Source organism: Miscanthus floridulus, chromosome 15 (assembly GCF_019320115.1).
Source record: "Miscanthus floridulus cultivar M001 chromosome 15, ASM1932011v1, whole genome shotgun sequence".
In the NCBI taxonomy this organism is placed as follows: Eukaryota; Viridiplantae; Streptophyta; class Magnoliopsida; order Poales; family Poaceae; genus Miscanthus; species Miscanthus floridulus.
The window spans coordinates 18,799,747-18,823,070 of NC_089594.1; the positions used below are offsets into that span (position 1 = coordinate 18,799,747).

The 23,324-nt window shown below is 44.0% G+C and overlaps 1 long non-coding RNA gene and 1 pseudogene across 2 annotated transcripts; both read left to right on the forward strand.

The window, feature by feature from the left end:
- The first annotated feature begins 623 nt into the window (after positions 1-623).
- On the forward strand, positions 624-3,622 carry LOC136507125 (uncharacterized; annotated as a pseudogene).
- Positions 3,623-6,830: 3,208 nt separating this feature from the next.
- On the forward strand, positions 6,831-12,134 carry LOC136508783 (uncharacterized). 2 transcript variants are annotated; one of them, XR_010772120.1, is made up of 4 exons: positions 6,831-7,262; positions 7,835-8,963; positions 9,007-11,389; positions 11,484-12,134. It is a non-coding gene; the product is annotated as an uncharacterized lncRNA (long non-coding RNA). The 2 variants fall into 2 exon arrangements; XR_010772119.1 differs by having other exon boundaries at positions 6,844-7,262; positions 9,007-12,134.
- Positions 12,135-23,324: the final 11,190 nt, after the last annotated feature.

Genomic DNA, 23,324 nt, shown 5'->3' on the forward strand with positions numbered 1-23,324 from the left:
AGGTTCTGCCGAAATTTTCAATTGTCACTAATGTATTGCCTTTTTATGCAGGAGGAGGCCCCCGCGGAGGGACCTCGGTGACCCCGATTGTCTTCGTCAGCGTTGCGGGTCTACCTGCACCGCGTCGCGGCGCCACTGCACTGACTCGCCACAGCCCCGCTAGCCTGACCTCCCCTGCACCCTAGGTATAACCCCTCTATCCGTATCATGGTCTTAGGTCACTGATCCTAGTTAGGCGTCTCCCGTCCGAAAGAGATACGGTCGGAGTTATGCAGGTCTTTGCATATCTACGAGCGTTTCTGTTTCGGATTGTCCATGTTTTTTGGACAGCCCGCGGATGCGTAGATGGGTTAGTTTCCATAGTCCGCTCCGGTCCGAGACCGTGTTTCAGCATCACCCCCTATTGTTCTCCGGATACACACTCTCCCTTGCAGGACGTGTATCGGGAGAACAGCGGGGAGGTGCTGCCGAAATTCCATCTTAGATAGGAGCGGAGCATGGAAACTAACCTCATCTACGGATCCACGGGTGGGATTAGGACCTATCCTCACCTATTAGAGAGTAGGGACACCGCGTAGATGCAATTGATGGTGACTCATATGTGCTGATATGTCTGTTAAAGGATGGAGGACCGTGAGTGGATGTACACGCTCCGGAGAGACGAGCACGATTATGACTTGCTGTTTATAGTCAAGGTTGAAGAATTCTTATAGCATGCATTTGGCGAGAGTGCTGGAGGCCATTCTCTAGTGGTTTGTCCGTGCAGCGGTTGTGACAACAGAAGAAGGAAAGATAGGTTAACCATGGGTAAACATATTGTGATGTTTGGATTTACTCCGGGCAACCACCGGTGGATCCACCATGGTGAAGCCGATCGTATCAGGGAGGAGGTGGTGAGACCACGGCTCGAGGCTTTCGATAATGATGCTGGGGTAGCAAACATGCTGGATGACACGCACCAAGCTCAGTTCGCTGAAGGACGTGACAAGGAAGAGATGGAGGCTACCGCAGATGCCTTCTACCTGATGTTGGACTCGGCACAGAGACCCCTTCACAATCATACTAATGTTTCTCAGCTGGATGCCATTGGTCGCGTAATGGGGTTGAAGGCCGAGTTAAACCTAAGTCGAGAAGGCTTCGACAAGATGGTGGCCGTGTGGAGCGATATGCTACCGAAGACACACATTATGCCGAAGAACTTGTATGAGTCAGAGAAGCTCCTTCTTGCACTTAAGATGCTGTATGACAAGATACATGTGTGTCCAAAGGGGTGCATCCTATTTAGGAAAGAACACGCGGATGCAAAGTACTGCCCGAAGTGTAAATCCTCCAGGTACATGGAGGTAGACTCAGGCGATGGCCAGAAGAGGCAGCTTAAGATCCCCATGAGAGTCCTACGACACCTTCCGTTCCTGCCGAGGCTCCAACGGCTATTCATGACCAAGGAATCCGCGAAACAGATGACATGGCACAAAAACGGCACACAGTACAATCCTGAGAAGATGGTACATCCATCCGATGCTGATGCATGGAAGTACTTCAATTCACGGCATCCTCTCAAAGCAGAGGAGGCTCGTAATGTACGTGTCATGCTTGCAACAGATGGGTTCAATCCATATGGCATGATGGCTGCACCATACACATGTTGGCCCGTGTTCGTCATCCCCCTGAATCTCCCCTCTGGCGTCTCCTTTCAACGGCATACCGTGTTCCTATCGTTGATAATCCCTGGACACCCGGGGAGTAATATGGGTGTCTTCATAGAGCCTGTGATAGATGAGTTGATCGATGCTTGGGTCAAAGGGGTGTGGACATACGACCGAGCTACGAAGACTAGCTTCAAAATGCATGTCTGGTACCACTACTCCCTGCACGACTTCCTAGTGTATGGGTTAATGTGCGCCTGGTGTGTTTAGGGGAAGTTCCCATGCCCAATATGCAAGGAAGCTGTGAGGTTCATATGGTTGAAGAAGGGTGGCAAGTATTCGTCGTTCGACAAACATTGTCAATTCCTCCCTCTTGACCATCCATTCAGAGAAGACATCAAGAGCTTTACGAAAGGTGTCAAAGTGATGGACCCTAGACCGTGCTTGAGGACTGGGCCGGAGGTTCATGCTCAAATAGATGCTCTCATGCCCAACGAAGATGGTGGTTTCGTGGGATATGGTGAGCAACATATGTGGACTCATAAGTCTAGCTTGATGAGGCTCCCCTATTTCGATGACCTCCTACTGCCCCATAACATTGATGTCATGCACACTGAAAAGAATATCGCCGAGGCACTTTGGGCAACGCTCATGGACACTAACAAGTCTAAGGACAACTCTAAGGCTAGAGTGGACCTAGCGATGTTGTGCGATAGGCCAAACCTATCGCTTCCACACGTCCAGACACGAGCAGACTCGGCCCGGTCGAAAAACCACCAATAGCCAAGTTTTTACGCCGGGCACTAATGGCGTCGAATACTACAGAATAATTGAGGAGATCTATGAACTTGAATATGAGGGCCGGGTACCTCTTACTCCTGTCATATTCAAGTGCCACTGGTTTGATCCTGGACAAACGAGATGGACCCCTCATCTTGGGCTAGTCGAGATTAGGCATGATTCCGTCTATAAAGGAAAAGATGTCTATATTGTGGCTCAACAGGCCATGCAGGTGTATCATACGCCATACGCGTGCCAAGACAAAGACCATCTTAAGGGTTGGTCTATTGTGCACCAAGTATCTTCGCACGGTAAACTACCTATTCCAAACGATGAAGATTACACCTTCGACACAAACACATATGATGGAGAGTTCTATCAAGTAGATGGGCTGCAAGGGAGCTTTGAGATAGTCTTACCCGATGTGACGACCGCCATGGAAGTAGACAATGAAACGGTTGATGATGAGGACCCTGGAGATGTAGTGCTAAATCCGAAGGACATTCAAATGCTTGAGCGATTCCATTTAGACAAAGGCAATGAAGAAGACACAGAACGTTCGGATAGTGTTGCCCATCTAGACAATTTTGATAGTGATGATGAGACCTATGACCCCAATCATGAAGATTATTCCTAAACCATGTAATACTATGTTTTTTATTAAATTTTGTTATGTTTATTCATTTTGAACTATTTCACATGTATGTACTGACGCTTGTTATTCATTCTTTGTACATTGCAGGTGACAGAACAAAGATGGTGGGCAACCGTTCACCGAGGCAGGTGCTCTCGGTGTACCAAAGGCTACGCCCTCCTGATGGAGGCGAGGGGAAGGGGGAGGGGGAGGGGCTGGGGTCGCCCCAGGAGGGACCGCCTCCTCCCTCGGCTCTCGACCAGCCGGAGGACCAGTCTCCTACCCCAGAGGACCACGTGGTGGCCACGGGCACGACCACAGACACTCCATCGGGGGACGAGGGGACTCAGCAGACGGAGGACAGTTCTGCTCAGTCGGCTCCCTACCTGCAAGGTCCCACAAGCCTTCCTCTGGTTTCGCTTCCCAACCGACGCCCACTGGTTCGTCCTGTGGGAAGAAGGTAAGTAACTATAGATGTTCTCACTAGTACTTCATATGATACGTTGAAAATCAAAAGAGAAACTGATAATTTTTCTTAATCACTTATGCAGGGGCTGGCTAGTTCTGTCGGGTGCTCTTGACCCCCCATGCACCCCCGCTACTGTCCTGGGATGTTTGTGCAGGAAACACTTCCCCGGCCTTGTGGACTTGAAAGAGGGGAGGTGGGAGCCGGCCTGGTCGTGGGACAGGTACAAGCTCGGCTCGGATGACGAGCTGGACAACAAGCAGGAGCGGGTTTTGGTGGACTTTTGGGTAAGTGTCTCACAACATAGCTCAATACATCTCCTCCATTGGTTAAGTCTTTTATTGAAATAATGAAAGGATACATCGTGTTTGTATGCAGAGGTACTTCAAGGCTGAAGAAGGTCGAGAGACCCTGGCGGATCAGACGGCACATAGAGCCTGTAAGAAGTACGTCGATGACATGATTCACGAGGCACGACTCTAGGCCCACGTCGACTACTATAGGTCCATCAAGAAAGAGCCCCTCAACAAAACCAGCGCAAGAAATGTGGCGCTGACCAAGGAGCAGTACCTTCAGGTAGGTGAATAATATTGATTCGTTTTGAGATTTAGTAGGTCCAGAATTGATCTTCTTATATGTCAAACACTTGATGATGTGTAGGTGTCGGCCTCGTGGTGCATGTCGCATAGATCGGCATGGTCGAGGATCGTGGACAGGTACCTTGACCCGGCGTACATCGCAAAGCACGAGCAAGGCAAGCGGAAGCGGGCACTGAGGACCGGTCCAACTCACCACCAAGGCAGCCGCAACCTCCCCGCATTCAAGCGGGCACCTGTACGAGATGTCATTTATCTATTCTAACGCTCAATTTTTCCTGATTTCTAATCATCTTGCCGTCTTTCTCGCAGGAGGTGGCACACCTGGACATGCCGGTGTCGGAGTTTGCGGCATGGGCTGTGTCCCACATGGGCCCAGAGAAATCCGGTGTCGTCTTCAACCCGGATGCCACTACCCAGGCTTACTCTGACCCGAGCGTCCACGCTAAGGTCAGAGACTACGAGGAGGCGGTTAGGGTGCTCCGTGGCTCAGATCACAATCTGAGCACTGAGCCCCTTGAGACAGAGGTGATCGTGAGGCTTGGGCAAGGCAGGAAGCACGGGCGGTTGTGGATTGCAGACGGCGCCGACTCCTCGAGCTCTGCACCCTCTCTCTCCGATGTGAGGGCACGGAGCACGGCCAGAAGCCTTCCCATACGTGCACGGCCTACTCCAACACTGTCGCGGGTCGATGAACTTCAGGTAATTCTATTTTCACTCGTCGTACATTGAACGTTACACACATTGATCAGATTTGCAATACTGAAACATGTGATTGAAACACTGCAGGCTGAGCTGGCAGAGACAAGGGAGACGCAAGCGCACCTGACCACAGAGCTAGAGGCCACGAAGAAGCAGATGGCGGACATGTATCAGATCATGCAAACCATCGGGCAAGCATCGGGTGTCCAAGTGCAGTTGCCAACTCCAGCCCCGGTTCGACACTTCACTCCTATGAGTATGAAAGTTTAATGCATTCGTGCCATTGGGATTGTCGGCCTTCGTGCCGTTGTGATTTTCGGCCTTTGTGCCGTTGGGATTGTCGGTCTTCGTGCCGTTGTGATTGTCGGCCTTCATGCCATTGTTTCTTGCAGGTTGGAAACCTCCCCGTGCAGGGGAGGTGCTGCCGAAATTTTCAATTTTGAGTCTAACACATGCAATCTCTTCTATTTTGTGCAGCCTCCGTCAGCGGGTTCAAACAATCCCGCTACCGTGTCACCGACGGCTGATCGCGTCAACCCTTCGCCGCAGTTCGGTCCTTCACCTCAGTCCGGGGGCCACACCTGCAGTCTCCATCGCCGCAGTAGGGATGTTGAACTTTGTGATGTTGAACTTGTAATAATAAACTTGTGATGTTGAACTTTGGTGCATTTGTGATGGATTTTCGATGGATTTATTAAATATGCGTGTGCTTGTGATATATAATGCATGTTGGTGATATAGATGTGATGATTGATGTATATATATATATATATATATTTATATTTATATATATATATTGTCTGTTACAATGGAATGTAAAAAAAATTGCAATTCTCGGGGTCTTTGCCGAGTGCCATGGGCAAGGCACTTGCCAAAGATTTTTCAAAAAAAATATAAAATTTCTTTGCCGAGTGCCTTGACGCGGCACTTGGCAAAGTATTTTTTTTAAAAAAATTCAAAAATTCTTTACCGAGTGCCTAAACAGGGGCACTCGGCAAAGAAATTATTTAAAAAAAATAAAAAAAAACTTTGCCGAGTGCCTGGGCAGGGGCACTCGGCAAAGTAATTTTTAAAAAAAAAATAAAAAAAAACTTTGCCGAGTGCCTGGGCAGGGGCACTCGGCAAAGTACTTTTTAAAAAAAATAAAAAAAAAACTTTGCCGAGTGCTTGGGCTGGGGCACTCGGCAAAGTAATTTAAAAAAAAAATTTGCCGACTGCTGGGTCGGGCACTCGGCAAAATAACCGTTAACAGCCGACGCCGCAACGGCCGAAAATATTTTGCCGAGTGCTGCCCCAAGCACTCGGCAAAATTTTTGTTTATTTTGCCGAGTGCCCGGATAAAAAGCACTCGGCAAAGACCCTTTGCCAAGAAAATTTTTGCCGAGCGGAGTTTGCCGAGTGCTACACTCGGCAAAGCCTTTGCCGAGTGCAAAGGGCTCTTTGCCAAGTGTAAAAACACTCGGCAAAGCCGCGGCCTCTAGTAGTGTAGTTAATAAATATAGTCAGTGTTTTTCTTGTTTATTCTTCCTCCGCATTTATCTCAATGACATCTATTTCATTAAGGATTATTCTTCCTTTTTATCTTCTCATCTCATCTCCTTTGTTTTTATTATTACCGTGATTCTTTTTTGTCTAGGTTTAGATTGACCGGTGAAGCTTAGACACCAAGGTCTAATTAAATTTTGTTCCTATTTTCTTTATAATATTTAGTATTTTGTTTTTTAGCCTTCTTTTGTATTGTAAAATAAACATTTATTTGGTTATTGTCAACGTTCTCTTTGTATATATATTTCATCATGTATGATTGTTATCGGCTTAAATAGCGCCCTCTCTGTGCTCAAATTCTGGCTCCGCCCCTGGTCGTACGTAGGAGCAAATAAACAGCGAGACGACGACTGTCCTGCAAATGTAAAATAATTAAATATAGTCTCCTCATTCGTGGTCAAATTGTAGCCGAGTGTCTGTTCAGGGCAAGTTGAGGGCGGCGGTGAGAGGCTAGGGTTTCAGGATATGGGTGGGAGGGAAACCTTCAGTTTGGCCTTATTTTTATGGGTCGGATCGACCCGATCCATTTCCATCCATAAGCATATTATCGGGCACACAAAAAAGCGCAGTCAAAGTCGTCCACTCTCGTCTGCATGAGTGGAGGCATTGCTAATTTAAGGGCGCGGAGCCATGCTGCTAGCAAATCGTGCGCTCATCTGTGGTACTACTAGTATTTTTCTCGATCGAAATATAGCTCTTGGAGGCATACAACATGTCGACCAGCAGCAACTACCATGCTTGGACGAGGTCGCCCGTTGTCCTTGGTGTAGTTTTGCTGCTGCTTCTTGTGGTTTGCAGCGACGACGGCAGCGGCGGCAGCCTCGTCTTCCTGCTGGCAACGGCTACCGAAGGCGAATCAGGAAGCACCGGAAGCAGCGGAAGCAGCGGCCATAGTAAGTGTCCACGGCCACCCAAATCAGGGCAACATCCATTACCCATGCACACATGGTGCGGGTGCGGGTATAACTATTTGCATTAGTTCGTTGCTGCATTTTTGTAGGAAAATATTTTCATTATAGTAAATCAAAAGCCCGGCCCTCATCGACTTCATTCTTTGGCTACCTATAGGAGTTACTAGGTAGCCCCCATGGAAATTTCATAATTATATAATTCTTTCAATGGCAAACCTTAAAGCATTAAATTAAACTAATAATGAGTTAGACTAGACGATTATATGTTTATTTCAACGATGACAACTGTGTCTGCTGCTATATATCTTTATTAAACTCGAAGGGCTATCTCTTAATCCATGTATAGTACGTGGCGGATTAACAAAATATACTAAGTCATATAAATTGTAACGTACATTAAGGAAACAAGAGGTATTTAATAAGAAACTACATATATAGTTAGAAAAGGAATATTTTTAACTTGCTTATAGCACATCCACAGAAAAAGGAATGTATAGTATTATATATGAGTAGTTTAATTAAGAAGATTGTTGCGCCATCTTTTGTTAACGCAGATCGTCCCCCGGGAACCGGTCCTCCGACACCCCGCTCTTACTTTATCGGCCCTAACCGGTACCCCGGGGGGAGCTATACCCGCCGCTCGACGTACAGCCCTACCATACCCCACTCTTAAGAAGCCGCCGGCGGGCTTGCATCCCTGATTGATGGGTCCTACGAGAAGCGAGCGGGCGACCCGCCGACGACAGCCCATCATGCTCCAACCGTCGGCAGTTAATAGTTTTCTACCACGTGTCCTTTCTGGTGTCAGTGGGAAAATGGTTACATTTTTTTTCTCTAAATAAATGACCATTACTCACTCCTCAGGTGTCCGTTTTTAAATAAGTTTGCACTGCTAGCTGAGTTCCTTGCCTCAAGATCTACAAAGCTAGGTTCCATATTTGATACTGCATGTTTTAAACTGATATATATATATATATATATATATATATATATATATATAGAATTGAATATATATTATTTATTTGTCACTTACGTACAAGCTGTATATGTAGCAGCTTATGTAGCCTTTTATAGATAATTAACAAATTGTGATGTGTGCTTCATATAACATTAATTATCATGTATGGACATTGATATGACAGTTCCTACTTCAATAACTTTTGCTGGCGCCCCTAATGTCACAATACACGTGTAAAAATGCCCTAGAGAATTGGCGTCTGTGACATCAAGATCTCACAGACGTGTATTACGCGTCTCTGATGACTCCCATCAGAGACACGTCTTAAACAAAATGTGCCTTTGAAGAAGGGTCATCAGAGACGCGCGCGGATAGCTAAAACATGTCTCAGGAGGGTCTTACCAGGGACGCATTTTAGCTACCCGCGTCTCTGATGGGGAATTACAAAAACAAAACAAAAGAAGAATAACCTTAGTGCCAAGGCTAGGATCGGAAACCAAATATTAGTAGCATTAGTAGAGAAACGGATTGTACTCCCGGTTCTCAACCCCCTTCAGTGCCGGTTTTGGAACCGGGAGCACGAATCCGGGACTAAAGGGCCCCTCCTTTAGTCCCGGTTTTGCGTCCCGGTTGGTAATACCAACCGTGGCTAAAGAGGCCTCCGGCCTGGCCACGTGGGCCGACGCTTTAGCCCCAGTTGGTATTATTATCAATCGGGACTAAAGGTGGACCTTTAGTCCCGGTTGTTATAACCAACCGGGACTAAAGGTTTTATTTTTTTTTGTTTCTATTTTCAATTGATGATTCGTTTTGGTTTTCGAATAGGTTTTCGAATACGCATTCTACGCTGCTAATAATATACGTATTCTACACGTTTATAATGTTCGAACATTTTGTACAAACTAAAGTATGAAACTAATGTATATATTACATGCATATACATATATCGTTATTTTATGTACATATAATATGTATATATATATATATATATTACAAATAAAGCTTGCATTGTATATTCTATCATATCCTTGGGATAACAAATTCACTCCATCTGGTTTGGCTTCCATATTTCGTTCACGTCATTGTAGAACTCGCCGGCGGGGTTTAAGACCTGGTCATTAAGAAATCCTGCTATGGTCTCTTGAATTGCTTTCGGTTGGTCACGTCATATGACTTTTTCCTTCGACCATAGAGTCTTCATAAAAGTTAAAGGAAAAGTATTAATATATATATATATATTGGTCACGTGATTACTTATATATATATGGGCAATAAAAGAAATTGTGAATATATGAATATATTTATATAACGTACTTTGAGGTTCTCTTCAGGAGTTCTTTTTGAGTACGCCATGATGAACTCGCAAACATAGTATCCACAGTAGTTGTTCCCCTGTTCTTGCCTCAGAACCCACTTTTACGAGAAAAAAGATTCGGTGAATTGAAAGCATGCATGGTGTTAATTGAATTATATATATATAAATGTAGCTAGTACTTACTTTGTGTGCGATTACATCCAGTGGCGCTTTGCAATGTTTCATGTGGTGTTCCTCAATGAAACTTTTCCAAACACTGCGCCCAATAAAAAAATATTTTGGCCTTTAATAATTGTTGCAGTTAAGAGATCGGGGTATATATAGTTGCTAGAGAGACCAAATTATCCTTGGATAATATCTATCATGTCTTGGTACTCTGTTTGCTCTTTTCTTAACGAGTCTAAGATCCTCAACCGACTATTGGCCATATCGATGACCATCAATATCCAGTGATTGCTGCATATGTTTTTATACACAAATATGATCGACATTAACTAGAGTCAACATATGTATATATGGGAGATAGCTTAGCTAGTAAGCAAATAATTGAACAAATGTCCATATGATCGACATTAATTATTTAACACTCACTTGAAGTTGTAGGGGAAGAGTATGTCCTTGTTTTGTTGGTTCACTAAGAACCTTATGAGATTTTTCTCGAGTTCAGCTTTCCATCCAGGCGGGGGATCAGGGTGTTTGAATACGACATTTGGATCAACGAAACCAACATCATTATCCTGTCTCTTTCTGAGTTCTGTCATCTCATATCTGCATATATAAAAATATAGTGTGAGGATATATAATTTATATATATACATGTAGCTTTATATATATACACTTTAATAGTAGAAAATAATCACACTTACAGACAATAGTAGCTAATGAGACTTTTGTCGAGAGAGTCCAGGTGGCATAGTTGGTGTAATTCTCCAAACTCGACATATATAACGTCATCGCCACGGAAGTAATGTTGGTTTCTAATTCTGACAGAAACAAAGTTCTCTCCCCGTTTATACGCCGTCATGTACCACTTGTTTAGTAGATGTATTTGCATACCCAGTTCACCTAAGGCCTCAGGGTTGTATAGACTCTTTCCATGTTCAAATTTCTTCTAAGGATCCACTTTCGGAGCAGATAGTCCTTCAGCGAGCACTTGGGTAAGGTCCAAACCAGTATCCTTGTAAAACTGAACCAGTTCCTCAAAATCGACGTCCGGTAAGTCTAAGTTTGAACCATATTCATTATGAATGACAAGAGGGGGGACTGATTGTTGTCCGAGTTGTGCAACACCTTTCCCTGCTCTAGTCTTTTTCTGCACCGCCTCAAATGACTTGGTGAGAGAGCGGTCGTAGTCTGATTTTGGCCGAGTCTTTTGAGATTCCCGCTTTTTCTGGTCCACCTTCTTTCTTAGAAGATCTGGAGCCAGGTAGAAGTACGGTTTCTCTGGGTTCTCCCTCACTTCTCGTTGCTTTCTTACGTTTTCGAAGAAACTTTTCACATCTTTTTGTACTGCATCCTTTAATTCCTTTTCACTTTTCTCGTAAGACAGTTTTTGGGGAATAACTGGATTAGAGGAGGCTTTCTTCTTTGCCGGCTAGTGGGCCAACAGCTTCGTTTGCGGGGCAGACCTCTTAGGAGTTGGCTGCTTCTTGATCATCAAGGGAGGCGGGGCAGCCGTTGGAGACCTCCTTGGAGGCGTTGGAGACCTCCTTGGAGGTGGCGGCGGTGGCGGCGTTGCATAATCATTGCCCGGAGCACTATGATGATCTGGAGATTGAATAATTGGACTTAGGTTGGTGGAGGCCCTGCTGTGTGATTACAAAAAAGAATAATTAGGTATAAGAAATTGTTATTGTTAATCATGCATGTCAATAGAAAATTTGTGAAAATTTTGTTTCGTTCACTTTTGTCCGCACCTATTGTCTGGCAGTTGAGGAAGCGACGGTGGACTAGAGACCCCGGGAATAATGATGTAGCGCTTGCGCCATAGTATGAATGTCTTCTCTGCTTCTCCTAGAGTCTTCTCCCCATCACCTCCTGGAATGTCAAGAGGCAGATCACTAAAACCTTTGTTAACTCTATCCACTGAGACGCTAACATATCCAGGTGGTATTATTGCCCCATGGATTCTTGGTGTCTTGGTAGGATCTGGAGGAGAAAAAACACCGAGAGCCACCATGATTGTGGCATTCTCTTTTGGAATATGTAGCTCACATAATGTAAACGGTGCAGTGATGTCATCCACGGGGAAACATAGCATTGCGTCATCTTGATTTGGCAACTCCGTGGAAGCGCAGCTGCTTTTCAACTAATCAGGGGGGCTAATATTAATGTTGATTCCTGGATCTGATGCCTGCCTTTGGGCACTCATTGCTATTTGCACTTGCTTTATGATTTCGTCCTACATTCTAGCTTGCATGTCTTTTTCGCGTTCCTGTGCTTGAAGCAACGCCTCCCGTGACTCACGAACCAATTCCTCCAACCTGCTGATCCGTGCTGCATCCTCATCCTTCCTTCTCTGCCGGCTTCTGTAGGTATCTCTGTCGTCAGGGAAACCATGCTCCCAAGAAATGTTCCATCCTAAACCTCTCGTTCGGCCACTGTGTTCAGCGGTCCCAAGGGCATATGTCAGTTCATCCTTCTCTCTATTGGGCCTGAACGTACCAATAGTTTTAGCTTGTAGAGCATAAGAAAATCTTTGTGTTGCTCTTTTGAGTTTTGGGCCATGAACCATCTTCCCGGTCTCTAGGTCCAGTCTTCCCCCATGAGCGAAAAAACAATTCTTCGTGCGTTTGGGCCAATTGAGTGATTCTGGTGTGATACCCTTGGCAAGAATGTCCACTTCCATTTTTTCCCACTTGGGAATGGCAGTCGCGTAGCCACCTGATCCCATGCCATGGTGGTGTACCTTCTGTCGGGCATTGTCTTGGTTCCTTCTCACCCGTTCCTCACCCTCTTCCGATGTCTTGTAATGTACAAAATCATTCCAGTAGGGCCTCAACTTTGCGAGCGGGCCACTAGTTTTGAAATTGGGCGTTAGGTTCTTCTTGACGTATTTCGTGTACAGGGATTTCTTCCAAGTCTGAAATTGTGTGGCCATCTTCTTCATAGCCCACTTTCGAACTAGTTCCTTCAATTCATCATCGTTGATAGCAACATAATCATCCGCTTGCAACGTGAAATGTTGAAGGATATCATCCCAAATTAAATTCTTATCAAGATCAGAGACAAAACTAACATGAGGCTCGCTGATCTTTTACTTCCATTCACGGGCACTGATCGGAAGTCTATCCCTTACAAGGCACCCACAGTGTTGCACGAATTTCTTTGCATGTGGACCAAGTGGTTCGCCTGTCTCGATATTGAATTCCGATATTATGTAGCGCCCCTCCAATGGCTTTTTCGGGCCTCGATTTTTTTTGCTTTTCGCCATTGTGGTCGTCGATCCAGAGGGCTACGTATAAAAAAGAATAAATCAATATCATGTGTACACATAATAGATGATAGATATTCAAATATATATATATATAATATTCAAATATATATATAAATATATATACCTCGCCAGTATTTTCTTGCACAATATTTTCTTGGTTATCTTCAAGAGCCAGGTATTGACTCCCGTCATCTACACCCTCCTGGTCACCATCGGCAAATTGAGTGCCGGTGTTGATAATATTCATCATTTGTTCATCCATGTTGTCTCTCGGGGCAGCCATCTAGCTTTTACACCACCAGATATATCTATAAAAAATAAAAACTATATCTATAAAATGAACTCCTGCAGGATGTGCCACCTCAAGGATAGTAACATTTGTAAAAATCATTTCTATATCTGTACTAGTGATAGAATCTAGCATAAGCCTTATTTAAGTGCCTAGCTTGTTTGAAGGGGAAATCTTAACTGACAAAGTTTAAAGGTTTCCAGAGCATTTAACACTACTCTGCTTGCCGAGAAGGTTGCTAGTGTTGTGTCGTTGGCATTTTTCATGGCCGTGGCCATGGTCATTGTGTTCTCGTCTTTTACTGCGGCAGGTAAGTAATTCACATGATATTTCCGCAGGTTAACAGAAGAATGGGAGTGTACACACATAATAATCGTTTATCGTTTATATTTATATATACACTATGTTTGGGTACGGTGATTGACAGACTACTGCGACGATATCAGGACGTGTGAATAAATAACCATCCGTACTAGTTCACCCTAATTACGTGATCATCTCGGCGAGCATTTCTCCACCGGACGGCACCGGACTTGGCCACGGAAGAGCTCCAATTCTACGAGGAAGGGAACACGGTCTTCCACGACCGTTGCCGCTCTCCCTCGTAGAATCAAAGCTCCTCCTTGACGTCCGTTACCATTCGGCAGAGAACATGCTCACCGAAATGAACACGGTCCGCAAGTTCAACTAGTACGGATTTTCTACAATTTTCTAACTAGTCGTCATAAGCTACCGCGCAAAAAGGAGGAAACGACGAGACACCGGGCCGCGCCCGTGCTCCACTGAGCTCGATGGCTCAGCGCAAAATTGCATTACAAGATTGCCGGCACGAGGGCTCGGCACACGCATCCATCCGATTACAAAAGGTTGGAGCAATTAATCCATCATAAACGGATTATATATGGTGGCGGCGGTGGCTCACATCCAAGGTGTCAAACGCGAGGTTCAGCTCCTGCAGCCAAAAAAACATGTTAGAACCACCCTAAGTGATTTCTAAGCCTTTCAGTAGCATGAATCAATAGTTAATTATTTTCCATGACATTTGCTTTGTGCTTTCTATGTCACAAATTTTCTGTAATGAGTGAAGACATGCAAGATGTTAATGATTATTTTGTATGTCAAATTTAAGACAATGTAATGTTCTATATTATGAATAAGAAATTAGCTATCCCTCTCCATATTGGTGATGTTTCTTGGATTATTTACCTGTGTTATTCAAGCTGTTTTTTTACAACCTTAACTGCAACCTATACAGGTGAATCTATGGAAGGTCATCATTGAATTAACTAGTTCTCAAAACAGCCTAATTCATGCATGTTTCCGGATAATCCTCTTAATTGGAAAGCAAATAGTTCAAAATCCGTATGAATACACAACCTAGAGTTGTATAACAGATGATAGAATATATTGTGGAAGAGATAACGTATATATGTAATCAAAGGGGCAGAGTCGTGTTAGATGTATATCATTAATCCGTATACGATAGTCATCTTTTGTTGAGGCTTTCTATGGAATGATTTTAGCCTCGAGGATGGAATTGATATTGTAGTGCAGAGGCCATGATCCACCTACGATAGTCATCTTCTGTTGAGACTTCTATCAAAGTGCGAATGAAGTAGAGCCTAGTGGAGCACACATTGAACTGATCATTCACGATCGATTAATGCTACTAACAGGCACATGTAAGAGATCAAATGAGCCCTAGCTAGTCGTCGTCTTCCAAACACAGACAATTGATGTAAGCCGCAAGAAATCGAAACGAGCAACACAGACCCAATTGATGGCTCGGGGCTCCTCCTCCGCTGCGGCGTCGCTCGGTCCGGTGAGGCAGCGCGCGCGGTGAAGGCTCGGGCGTGCTCCGGTGAGGCAGCGCGGGGAAGCCTCGGGCGCGCTCCGGTGAGGCAGCGCGCGCGGGGAAGGCTCGGGCGAGCTCCGGTGAGGCAGCGTGGGGAAGGCTCGGGCGCACTCCGGTGATGAGGACGAGGACGAGCGAGGACGGCGCGTGCTCCAGCGTGGACGAGGGAGGCGCGCTGGCCGGCCGGAGAAGAAGTGCGCGTGGGGCCGGTGACAGCGTGCATGCGTGAGGCAAGGCTAGGGTGGCCTGGGGGCGGCGGCACTGCTGGATCGATCTGGTGGAGAAGATGAGGAGTGGCGGAGACAGAGAGGATTTATATAGGGAGACCTTTAGTCCCGGTTTCATCTACCAACCAAGACTAAAGATCCTTTAGTCCCGGGTGATGGTTAGAACCGGGACTAAAGGTATGATCTTTAGTCCCGGGTGTAGCCACTACCCGGGAGTAAAAGGCATTTTGGCGGGCTGCGAAAACGCAGCGCACCTTTAGTCCCGGGTGTAGCCACTGCCCGGGAGTAAAGGAATTTTAGGCCCGGGAGTAAAGGTGGTCTGCAGTTGGCTTTCTCCAGTTTCCATAAGTTTTTTTTCTTTTTTATATATTTCTTTTATATAAATATGCATAGAGTTATTAATTGCCTAATAAATAAAATATTATCCAAAAAAATTATAAAAAAAATTCCTGGACTTGGTTTTGCATTATTATACACAACAAAAAATTATAACCTAAACTCTTTTGTTTTACTGTATAAATATTTGACATAGTGTAAATAATAATTACAATTTGCACCATGCAAAAATATACTACTTAATTAAAATCATTAAAACTATTGCTTTTTGACAAAAAATTAGTTTTCACATCTTATTAACATTGATCATTTGGTTTTTCATAACACATTCTCCACGGGAAACCCACCGTCTAGCAGAAAATTCATTTAAACCGTAGAAAATATGAAAACACGATAAAAAAATCTGAAGTCACAATTATTACATAATAGGTCTAATACATCACTATATATATCAAGCGGGCACAGTAGTGAACTTCTTCTTAACGTACATCCCTTGGTTATGATCGCACCGTAACCATGGAGTGTCCTCATCATTTAGCTGGATGCTTGGGTCTTTGTTCACTGTGAAGGGTAGAATTCGGTCATCCTTTTCATAATCTTCTGATGTGTCTGACTTGTCTTCAATTCCGACGATGTTTCTTTTTCCTGAAAGAACTATGTGGCGCTTTGGCTCATTGATTGGGTCGTTGTTGTTTTCCCCTCTCTTCGATTTTGTAGACATGTCCTTGACATAGAACACCTGATTTACATCCTTGGCAAGGATGAACGGTTCGTCTTTGTACCCAATATTGTTGAGGTCCACGGTTGTCATTTCATACTGGATGTCGACTGCTACCCTGCCTCTAGTCGCCTTTACCCATTGGCACTTGAACAAGGGTACCTTAAAAGTAGGTGCATAGTTTAGTTCCCATATCTCCTCTATGCGGCCATAATATGTTTGCTTATTTCCATTAGGGTCAGTGGCATCTATGCGGACACCACTGTTTTGGTTGGTGCTCCTTTTATCTTGGGCTACTGTGTAAAATGTATTCCCATTTATCTCGTACCCTTTGTATGTGAGGATATGCCACGATGGCTGCCTAGCCAACAAATACAGTTGCTCATCAATACTCTCATCACCCTAACATTCTTTTCGCAACCAGTCGCTGAAAGTTTCCATGTGCTGATGCGTAATCCAAGCTTCAGACTTCCCTGAAAACTCAGATCGGAGCAACTCTTTATGTGTCTCGATATACGGATCCACCAACGAGGAGTTTTGCAGAACTATGTAGTGTGCTTTATTGAAATAATTGTCCTGTGTACCAATATATGTTTTCTTCCCTAGTGTCCCCTTTCCACTTAGTCTCCCCTCATGTCGCGATTCAGGAACACCAATCGAGTCAAGGTCGGGAATAAAGTCAACACAAAACTCAATGACCTCCTCTGTTCCATAGCCCTTGGCGATGCTTTCTTCTAGCCGAGCACGGTTGTAAACATATTTCTTTAGGACTCCCATAAACCTCTCAAAGGGGAACATGTTGTGCAGGAACACAGGACCGAGAATGCTAATCTCCTTGACCAGGTGAACTAGGAGGTGTGTCATGATATTAAAGAAGGAAGGAGGGAACACCAACTCAAAGCTGACAAGACATTGAACCACATCATTCTGTAGTTTAGCTAGATCCATTGGATCGATTGCCTTCTGAGAAATTGCATTGAGGAATGCACATAGCTTCACGGTGGCTAGACGTATATTTGGAGGTAGAATTCCTCTTAATGCAACTAGAAGCAATTGCGTCATGAGTACGTTCCAGTCATGGGACTTTAAGTTTAGGAATTTCTTCTCTGGCACATTTATTATACCCTTTATATTCGAGGAGAATCCAGATGGTACCTTGATGCTTGCTATGCATCCAAACATACTTTCCTTCTCTTCTTTGGTAAGAGTGTAGCTGGCAGGACTTAAGTAATGGCGTCCATCATCTGTCTTCTCTGGATGTAGGTTGTCTCGTTCTTTCAAACATTGCAGGTCCTGTCGTGCTTCAAGTGTGTCCTTAGGCTTCCCATACACACCCATGAAGCCTAGCCGGTTCACACAAAGATTCTTCGTCAGGAGCATCACGTCAATCGCGCTACGGACCTCTAGGACTTGCCAATAGGGTAGGTCCCAAAATATGGACTTCTTCTTCCACATGGGTGCGTGACCGTCGGCGTCATTCGGAACAGGTTCGCTGCCATGTGCCTTTCTAAATACTACTTTCACATCCTTGACCATATTGAGTACATCCTCACCAGTTAGGTTGCCCGGCTTGGACTGGTGGTCTGCCTTACCTTTAAAATGCTTGCCTTTCTTTCTTAGGGGGTGATTCACAGGAAGAAATCGACGATGGCCAAGGTACACGACCTTTCGACATTTTTTCAAGAATATACCTTTAATGTCATCGAAACAGTGCGTGCATGCATTATATCCCTTATTTGATTGTCCTAAAAGATTACTTAGAGCAGGCCAATCATTGATTGTTACGAACAACAATGCTCGCAGGTCAAAGTGCTCCTATTTGTGCTCATCCCACACATGTACACCTGGTCTGTTCCACAAAAGTAGAAGTTCTTCAACTAGTGGCCTCAGGTACACATCGATGTCATTGCCAGGTTGCCTTGGGCCTTGGATGAGCACTGGCATCATAATAAACTTACGCTTCATGCATAACCAGGGAGGTAGGTTGTAGATACATAGAGTAACGAGCCAAGTGCTATGACTACTGCTCTGCTCCCCGAAAGGATTCATACCATCCGTACTTAAAGCAAACCTTAAGTTTCTTGCGTCATTTGCAAAATCCAGGAATTCTCTATCAATTGCTCTCCACTGGGACCCATCAGCAGGGTGTCTCAACATATTGTCTACCTTACGGTCTTCTTTGTGCCATCGCAATAACTTTGCATGGTCTTTATTTCTGAACAGACGTTTCAAGCGTGGTATTATAGGAGCATACCACATAATCTTGGCAGGGATTTTCTTCGTGGGACATTCACCCTCAACATCATCAGGGTTATCTCGCCTGATCTTATACCGCGATGTATGACATACCGGGCATGCATCTAACTTCTTGTACTCCTCGCCACGGTAGAGGATGCAGTCAATAGGACATTCATGTATCTTCTGGATTTCTAATCCTAAAGGACAGACTACTTGTTTTGCTTCGTACATAGTGACGGGCAATTCGTTATCATTCGGAAGCATCTTCTTTTGGATTTTTAGTAACTCCCCAAATCCCTTGTCAGATACATCATTCTTTGCCTTCCATTGCAGCAATTCCAGTGTGGTACCCAACTTTTTTTGTCCCGCATCACAAGTTGGGTATAGCAATTTCTTGTGATCCTCTAGCATGCGCTCGAACTTGATCTTCTCCTTTTCACTTTCGCATTCTCTTTGTGCATCACGAATGGCCTGACCAAGATCATCAGCGGGCTCATCTTCTGCCACTACCTCTTCTTCAACTTCCCCCATTGCAGTATCATTGAAGGCACCATATTCAGCAATAATATCATCATCGTCCCATTGTTCTTCTTCCATTACAATCCCGGTTTCTCCGTGCTTCGTCCAACAAATATAGTTTGGTATGAAACCCGACTTCAACAAGTGTGAATGAAGACTCCTTGAGCTAGCATATTCCTTCAAATTCTTACATTTGGCACATGGGCAGCACATGAAACCATCGCGTTTGTTTGCCTCGGCCACACGTAAGAAAGAATGCATGCCCTCAATGAACTCTTGGGAGCGGCGATCAGCATTGTACTTCCAATGCCGACTCATCTGCATTACATGACATACATACCATATTAAAACCTAGAACATAATTAGTTAATTATACGACATGCATGCCACCACACAAGGTATTAATTTATGAAAGTCTCGCTACAATGTAGGCAATCCCAACTACCACTAAAAAAACTAAAGATAAAATGCACTTCAGCAGCATAAGGATTTTGTGACCAATCCCAAGTAAAACAGACAGATCATGCGTTTGTTCAATATCTATGGGCTTCTTCCGCAGGATCACTGCCTCATTAGCCGCCGTAGCCGCCTATGCAAGAGAGTTTTGCACGTGTTCAACATACTCTTCCTCCCAGTACCAGCCTGAACATCCAGTGCCATCCCACTGAAATTAAAACAAAAAATTAGAACTTTAATTACAATCATCATGAAAATAAGTATAAATTAACCATAATCATCAAATGCGACAAAATAACTCACATTGCGATCTGGACACTTGTAGAAGATACGACCCTTGTTGGGACATCCTTCCTCACCTGGTACTCCATCACAATCTTCTCCTCACACTTGCCGCATGCAATGAGAGGAAGGTCCGGCCTCAGTCGCTTTGTAACCCGATGAGAGGCCGAGGACCCAGAAATAGTTGCCATCTACTCTCTATACTCATTTTTAATATAATATAAATTTCTCATTTTATAAACAAATAAAATTAAAAAAACTCTAAAATCCTGTATATCTCTAAAGCATGAAGTGTGCTATGCATGCTAGAAATGAAAGCTCAATACTAGTTTTGAATAACTACTTTAACCTTCCTTCATCCAAATACGCAAACTTTAAAGTGATTTTGAGCTTAAATGGCTTACAAGTAAAAAAAAAATCTACCATAAAAAAACCACATATATCTAGTCCACAAAATGAAATAAGCTACTGATGAAACATGAGAGTATAAAGTTGGTAACCTTTGAACCGAAGAATCGATGGAGGAATGGAAGAAATCTTGTGATACACCGGTGATGAGGAAGAAGAGAGGCCGGCGATGAAGCAAGAACACTGAGTTCGAAGTGGCTCGGGCTCGGGGAGGAACAAAGGGTATATAGGAGGGGACCTTTAGTCCCGGTTGTAGATAGAAACCGGGACTAAAGGTCCCTTCCTAGTCCCGGACGGAACCTCCAGCCGGGAGTAGACTTTTACTCCCGGTTGGAGGGACCAACCGGGAGTAGAAGTTAACCTTTAGTCCCGGTTGGTAGCTCCAACCGGGACTAAAGGTCCCCTGCAGCAAAAGCCTGTCGCAGTAGCCGTTGGACAGGGACCTTTAGTCCTGGTTGGAGCTACAAACCAGGACTAAAGGTCTCTCTAGTCCCGCGCGCGAAAAATACCGGGACTAAATCCAAATTTCGAGCTGGATCAAAGGTCGTTTCTCTACTAGTGTAGTAAACAAATATATTACACATGCAGATTTGGACACACCAGATTCATTGACGGTAGCTACAGGTACATATCTATCACATACATACATATATCAATATATATATATATATATATATAAATGATCTGACCACTATACACATCAATAAACAAAATATGAACATGATCTGTATGGCAAAATTTTCTGTCCATTTCTCATACTGGGCTGCATTCTAAAACGAAGTAGGAAAATTACCCCATTAGTTCCAACTGATCACATACATGCGCAACTACACACAGTACTGATATACATATGACCAATATAATAATTTTTTAGCTAACTCCTGATTATGGTCTAGGTTCAGGTGAATTTTTTTTTGAGGAAACAAGGTTCAAGTGAATTTCAATGTTCATATGCAGTGAAATACACAAAGAAATATGGCAAATCACACCATGGCTAACCATACAAGGAAAGCTGAAACAAACATGGCCTTAACTTAGCTTGGGTCCCCTGATTTTATTTTCGCAAATGGGAATTAAGATCCTTTTGCATTTTGGCGCTCCTAGGGCAAGGAAAATTCCCACCCAACCAAATATCGTGTCATGTTTGAGACAACATAGGTCCATCCCTTTATTAATCTCTTCCAATCTGAACGTTCTTTCCGGCCAGCAACGCAGCCAAAAAAAAAAGTCCGAGCCATTCTCACTATGGCCATGTTTGCTTGTCTTATGAGCCGTACTATTTCAGCGAACGAACAGTGTTTTTCTCTCACAACAAATCAGCAAACAGTACTTTTAGCCATTAGTTTTCAGCAAAGCGAACATGGCCTATAAAGAAATATTTATCTAAAAATATATTGTCACATTGGTGCTCTGTATCCCATCAACCTGGCTAGCCCAGACACAGCAAACTAATCACGCCCTAGTGCGTCCACAAGAAACGTATTTCCCATTTTTCGAAGAGTTAAACAATTTAAACTTTAACTAAATTTATATAAAAATGTACTACCATTGATGATACAAAATAAGTACCATAAGATTAGTTACAGAATATATTTTTATAATAAATTTATTTGGAGACATAAATACTAATACTATTTACTATAAATTTGGTCGAGTTATTTTGACTTGCACGAATCTATTAATTATATTTTTTCTAGACAAATGGAGTATTTAATAACGTGAAGGAGAGAGGACAGTAAAAAGTGTTGCTGGCGACGAGTTCAGCTCACACGTTTCCCGGTGAATTTACTATCTCTGGCGTGGTGACCGCCTATTCCTGCCTATGTTGTGGGGCGGCAATTTTTTTCATTTATTTATTTCCACTTAGCCATCGAATTGGTTCCACGTTCCTTAAAGCAAGTATAATAATAATTGTCTTATAGCCAAGCAAATATTGACAGGAAAGAGAGGAGAGAAAGAGAGGAGAGTTTAGCTCTCATGCAAGTACCAAGCTGGACACGAAAGCATATACAGATGGTGGGCCATACATTAAGTGAATGTGAGGAGGATTAAGAAAAATAAGGTGGGATATGGATAGAATTAATAATAAAAAAGTTTTTTATAGACAAATAAGATACCACTATTATATAGCTTGACTCTTACAACTTGACTAATAGCCTAACACTTGGCTCTATTATTGGACTTGCTCTTAGGCCAATCTCAATGATGTTTTATGAGAGTTTTATGGGCATTAAATATACTGACATTGTTAGAAACTAATGCAGAGTACTATAGTATATGTGACTGGGCTTACGCATGCATTATATTAATAAAGAGTTAGTTAGAGAGTACATGTTTCAATGACAACAGTACAATTGTATCTCGTGTCGTTGGGTCTTCTTTGCAATCAACTTCACTTTGACTTAATCACTAATGCTTCGGACCGACCTGTTGCTATGTACTCCCTCCGTACTCGTAAAGGAAGTCGTTTAGGACATGATTGTGCTTACCAAGGAGTGATTAAATAGAGGGTATTTTTCCTGTCTGCCCCTATTAAAAAATGGTTGCGGGTGCATTCCATACGAGAAACAACCATAGTTCAGACGGCTAGTGCAGCGAGGCGTTGGCCCTGAGGACTAGGGTTCGATACCTGGTGGGCGTCATTTTTTTTGTTACTGGCTTGATTTTGCATGGAACTGTTTGGCCCTGCGTGTCCCATGCACTGTGGCTACATGGCGCGCGGATTTGATTCTGCTGGGCGTGGTGCGCGCGCAGAGCCACTTGAGCGCGTTTGTGCTCGCATTTGGACGCGTTTCTGGGCGTGTTGGGCGCCATGTTTTCGTTGGTTTTTCACATGCAAACATTTTTTTGCGGTGGCGCCACGAGATTCTAATTTTTGCGCTCGATAGCTCCAACGTTTGTCTTCCACTGTGCCTATTTTAACGGAGTCTTTCCCCCGGCCTCTTCTCTTTCCATTACCGTGCTTCATCTCCTCACTTTCCCTCTCTTCTCTTCACTACCGCATGCA